Here is a 5827-nt window from a genome sequence, read left to right as displayed (position 1 = left end):
GTACCAAAATTTAACAAAAAGGGACAAAAACCTGGACACGGGGGCGTGTTTGGTGAACACGGCCCGTGTCCAGTTGCCTGAACCGGGCATTTTTTTGCAGATTGTGCAGCACGGGGCCGTGTTGGCTGGACACGGCCCGTGCTGAACTCACAGTAATGAAGAAATTTTGTCGGATGGCACTGTTTTCGTGCATGGGGTGATATTTCTTGTTTCCCTTGTTATCCTCCACCATCCCGAGTGTGTTTGATTTCTGCAAATTAAAATTAAACTAAAAGATTAAACTAAACTAAGGATAGTTCCGCGGAATGCCTCCATGGTGCGCCACGTTTATAAGGGTCCTTGGCTAGACCCAAAGTGAGGTTATATGTTTTCCGAGGGGGATGTTTTGCATCCCATGTTGCACCGTCGGAGAGCATCATCCAAACTCGAATCAATAACCTTCATGTAATCGACCGGGTCATCGTCCTCTATTCTCTTCCCAACCCCGAACTTCACTTCCTTATCCCCATACTTCAAAGTGAGTGTTCCGTCATTCATGTCTATCACCGCTTGTGCGGTGGCTAGAAATGGCCTCCCTAATATTAGAGGAATTTCAGTGTCTTCTTCCATGTCTAGTATGACAAAGTCTGCCGGGTAGACGAAATTGTCGACTTTTACCAATGGATTTTCAACGACACCTTGCGGGAATTTGACGGACCTATCGGCCAGTTGTATACTCATCTTGGTAGGGCTTGTTTTTCCTAGGACGAGTCGTTTGAACATTGATGCGGGCATGAGGTTATGCTAGCCCCAAGGTCGGCTAGTGCATTACGAATGGGGGATTCCCCGACCGAGCAAGGAATTGCGAAGCTGCCGGGACCAATCTTCTTTTGGGGAAGTTTGTTGAGTACGAGGGCGGAGCATTCTTCGCCTAGGTTAACTAATTGCAATGATTCAATTTTCCTTTTATGAGTGAGGAAGTCCCTCATGAATTTTGAATATTTAGGCATTTGAGTTAGGACTTCTATGAAAGGAATATTAACATGCAATTGTTTTAGTAGACTTTCGAATTTTGCGAATTGCTCATTGGTCTTTTGACGAATTAACCTACCGGGGTACGGAACCGGAGGAGCCTTGGTGGGCTCTTGAAGTAGAGGAGAAGCCTTATCTTGTTGGGGCGGTGTTGTGCTTTCCTCTACTGGTGGTGGCGGAGCTTTCGCGGGACCCACGGTACGGTTTCTTAATGTTATGAGATGAACTTGAGCTTTTGGGTTTGTTTCTGTATTACTTGGTAACGCGCCTTGTGGTCTCTCGGAGAAATTTTGGGCTAGTTGACTTAATTGTTTTTCAATGTTTTGTATACTAGCTTGTTGATTTCTAAAATTTGATTCCAATTGTTGAAATCGATCCGAGTTTTTCTTTTCAGTGTCGGAGAAAAGGCGAGATACAGTATCTTCAAGCCTTTCTCTTCCACCTTGTTGTTGAGGAAAATTTTGTAACTCATTTCTTGGTTGTTGAAAGTTTGCTCGTTGATTTAGGTTTTGTTGGTTACTACTATTGCCGGTTTATCTCCAACCAAGGTTAGGGTGGTTACGCCATCCTTGGTTGTAGGTACCCGTTGGAGGACCGACGGCCTAGGTCTATTATCAATGTAGTTTACCGACTCTTGTTGATCGTTTGTTTCTTTCATACAACTCCAATGTTCATGTGGCCCACCACACCCTTCACAAGCCATCACCGAGACCGATTTTGTCATTTCTAACTTTTTGATCTTTGAAGAGAGGGCCTCGATTTGAGCTGGTAAAGAAGTGCTTTCATCAACCTTATGGGCGCCCGGGTCAATGGATTTATTGCCTCGAGGAGTGTGCCACTGAAAATTGGTTTGAGCAATTTCCTCAATTTGATTATATATTTCATGTGGGCGGCGATTACCTAAGAGTCCCCCGGAGCTAGCGTCAAGTGTTTGTCTTGTGTGTGGCAACAACCCGTTGTAGAAAGTGGATACTTGTTGCATACCGCAAGACCGTGATGAGGACACTTTCGCAATAGCTCCTTGAACCTTTCCCAAGTTTCATATAAGGATTCCCCGTCCTCTTGTGAATATGTATTAATTTCAGTCATTAATTTATCCGTTTTAGCGGGAGGGAAATACTTATATAGAAAATTTTGGGCTAGTTCATCCCAGGTGTTTACCGAACCAACTGGGAGGGCGTTGAGCCAAGCTTTTGCTCGGTCTCTTAGTGAGAAAGGAAACATTCGAAGGCGGATGGCGTCATTTGATGCTCCATTGATCCGAAAGGTATCACATATTTCCAAGAAATTAGTAATATGTAGATGGGGATCCTCGTCCGCAAGCCCATGGAAGGTTGTGGAGTTTGAAGCATTTGTATCAAATGTGGCCGAAGTTCGAAGTTGTTAGCTTCGACATTCGGTCCATTGATAGCGGCGCCGAGATTACCCACAGTGGGACGTAGGTAATCCATGAGTGTACGTTGATCCGCCATTTGAAGTGGTTCCCCCGAAACCTTCTCTTGGTTTTTAGCTTTGAGTCTTTTTCTGAGAAAGCGTTCGGGTTCTTTTAGAGGTTCTTTTATGTCTCTACTAGAACTGGAGCTCATACACCACGTAGAAAGTTCAGATGTGGTGTCCGGTTCCAAGTCCTGCAACAAAAACAGAAAAGAATGTTGGTCAGAAGGTTCACCACGGCCCCGTGCTCAGCGAACACGGCCCGTGGTTGGAGATAGAGTGATTTTTTTTTTCCGGATCCCTGTTACTGGAAAGTTGGACAGGGCCCCGTGTTGCACCGACACGGCCCCGTGCTCAGCTCTCTGTAACTCGGAAAATAAAAAACTGCCAGTGACTATGCTGGACACGGCCCCGTGTTCGACCAGACACGGCCCGTGTTGAGCTCTGCAGAAGCTAAAAAATTAAGAAGATCCTAAAAAAATAAAAAGAAAATAAAAAATTGATTAGGCCGTTGATTCCTAACTTTCTTAAAATCCTTGTGTCCCCGGCAACGGCGCCAAAAACTTGATGCGTGTGAATTGTTATATATATTAGGTGTATATTTTAAGCCCCTTTTTACACTTTTTAGCCAAGTTTTAAATTTATAAAACACGATATTTACTAACACTAAACACACATATGGGCAAGTGCACCCATCGTGGACGTAGTATAGTGTTGGTAAGATACCGAGGTCGTCCAAGGACACAAGAGCTTTTAGTACCGGTTTATCCTCAACGTCTAATCAAATCAAAAATGTTAGAAAAAAGGTTTTAAACTAAGAAAATAAAACTAACTAAAATGCTGAAAAATAAAATAAAAATAAAAAACAGATAGACAAGATGAATCACTTGGATCTGACTCGTGTATAGTGTAACCTTTGATTATTTTCGCACTTTTGCACTTGTTTAAGAGATTATCTTAGTTATTATAGTAGGCCCCTCTTTTGAAGGCGATGTTACCCTCAACCCAGTAGTTTGAGTCAGCAAGGATACATTCCTAAAGGGTCGGATTATTGAAAGATAATTAATTAAGTTATTAACGCATAGTGGTGGTAGGCCCCTCTTTTGAAGCCGACGTTACCCTCGGCTAAGTAGTCTGAGTCAGCAGGGATACAGTCCTAAGTAGCCGGGTTAAAGTTTTAATAGTAGTTTAACTTATGAGGGGTTCAAAGAGTTTGGACCCCCGCCATCCAATACCTTTGGGTATTGAAGGAGGTCCTACTAAATTTGACCCAGGTCCTTTGCAGGATCTATACACTGAACAATGGCAAGACTCTTACCAAACTGTTCCCTTAACCCCTGACCAGGTAGCCAACATACCTCCATATACACCGTGGAGATATGAATGGTGAAAATCTTTATTTTATATAGACAGTAAAATAATGCCAAGACACCACGGACAAACGACAAGGAATAATCATCTTCAACATAAGAAACTAGTAATTAAAGTCATTAATACAAAACCAATTAAAAAGTGCAAAAGATTAAAAATAAAAAGTATTACACTAGACACTTGTCTTCACCAAGTGATGTAAGAGACTTAGGCAAACATGGCCTTTAATTGTCAAGAACTCTTACGATCAATCTTGGATCCCGAGACGACTCACACACACTCTACGATGGACAATGGATGATGGTGGTGGATGAGGGTGTTATGGTGGTGGTGGGTGGTGGGTGAAGTGTGGGAGAGGTGGTGTGCCAAGGGATGAGTTGCAAGAGCTCCAAGCACTCCTACTTATAGGCTGAACAACAGCTCGGGCACGGCCCCGTGTCCGTTGGGCACGGCCCCGTGTCCGTTGGGCACGGCCCCGTGTCCGTTGGGCACGGCCCCGTGTCCGTTGGGCACAGCCCCGTGTCCAACTCCGTCTCTCTCTTCATTAATTGTAATTCGCAATTACAATAAATGCGCCTGCAGGAGGTTTGACCACGCCCCCGTGTCCGCTGGGCACGGCCCCGTGGTGAGCAGTAGAAGCTTCTATGAGTTTGTCTTTTCTGCTGGCACTGAGCACGGGGCGTGTTCAGCTTGCTGCCTTCTTGCTTTTGCTTGGGAAGATGCTGTCGGGGGATCGGGGATGCCACGTTTGTTCCTTTTCTTGTATTTATGTTAGATTTAGCTGCCTTTTTGTTTCTTTTGTTCATTTGAGCTCATTTAATCCTGAAAATACAAAAGGAAGAGAAAAGCATACTTTTTCCAACATTAGTACTAAAAAAGGGTTAGTTTTATGCCACAATTGATGTAATTTATATGTTGCATTTTGTGCACATCAATCACATACCCTCACACGACCCAGGACCTGCCCCTGAGGCAGCTCCAGTTCCTTCTGGGCCAGCTTGATGTTGCACTCACTGATCTTATGCCTTTGCTCAATCATGACCCTGTTTCATTTTGGCTTACCAGACATTGCACCCCTTATACCTGACACAGTACCTGCACCTAGTGATTCTCCTTTCGGTGAGACATTTACTGTTGCACTTTCAACCGCTGGTGTTGCTCTTGTGAAGACCGACGCCCATTGCACCAATGTGCCTATCACTTTCTTTCAAGACATACCCGCACCCCGTGAAGGTACTTCAGGTCAGTACTCGCGTAACAATCCCTTTTTGCTGCAGTAGCATTTTCTACGACCTCGCAGGCCGCACCGTTTACTACATTCACCTCCACGTCGTTGGACTAGCCATTTCGATGATTCCTATAATACACTATGTTGATTTTAGACCCTTACCATCCCTCACTTTGTCGAGACTACACACGGCACAAGTACACCTGTAACATTAGCTACAGTTTGAAGATATAGTTCGCAGAAGTTTTGGAGCTTGTGCTACACCACGTCCGCCACCCTGTCTATTGCCAGTATACTTTCATCAAGATTCCTTTGCGCTCTCACCTGCTGCTGTTACCCCTTTCCCTGGTTTTTGATGCTCGTTTCTTTTACTACCAAGCGGCAGATCAGTTAACTACTTCGATGTATATACAAGCTCGAGGAGGAGTTTACGCGTGCTAGCAGTTACTTTTCTTTCCTCCTCCACCTCAGTCACCAGTGTAGTTGGTTTATGGATTTATGCGGATCGCATTACACTTGAGTAAAGACACTAATGATAAGCCGGGATTGCAGAGACTTTTGAAGACCACTTCTGATTACGTAATTTTGATACACTAATATACTTGTTGGGTAAGGGTAGGGTGACCCTGTCTCCCTTCTGATGTGATACATTTTGTAAGACACAGTGATTGTGGCTGGAGGATAACGAAAGCCCAATCATCTTTAAAAATGCGACAATACTTATGACTGATAACTAATGAAAAACTCAGTCGCTATGTTCCCACTAAGCACGTTGTTGATCTG

General features: G+C 44.1%; 1 non-coding gene across 1 annotated transcript; it reads left to right on the top strand.

The window, feature by feature from the left end:
- Positions 1 to 1999: 1999 nt before the first annotated feature.
- LOC118482394 lies at positions 2000 to 2106 on the top strand. The gene has a single exon (XR_004868434.1). It is a non-coding gene; the product is annotated as a small nucleolar RNA R71 (small nucleolar RNA).
- Positions 2107 to 5827: the final 3721 nt, after the last annotated feature.

The sequence above is a fragment of the Helianthus annuus genome, chromosome 9 (assembly GCF_002127325.2).
Source record: "Helianthus annuus cultivar XRQ/B chromosome 9, HanXRQr2.0-SUNRISE, whole genome shotgun sequence".
Classification (NCBI taxonomy): Eukaryota; Viridiplantae; Streptophyta; class Magnoliopsida; order Asterales; family Asteraceae; genus Helianthus; species Helianthus annuus.
The sequence above is the reverse complement of the archived record's forward strand: the minus strand, read 5'-3'. Positions and strand labels throughout refer to the sequence as shown.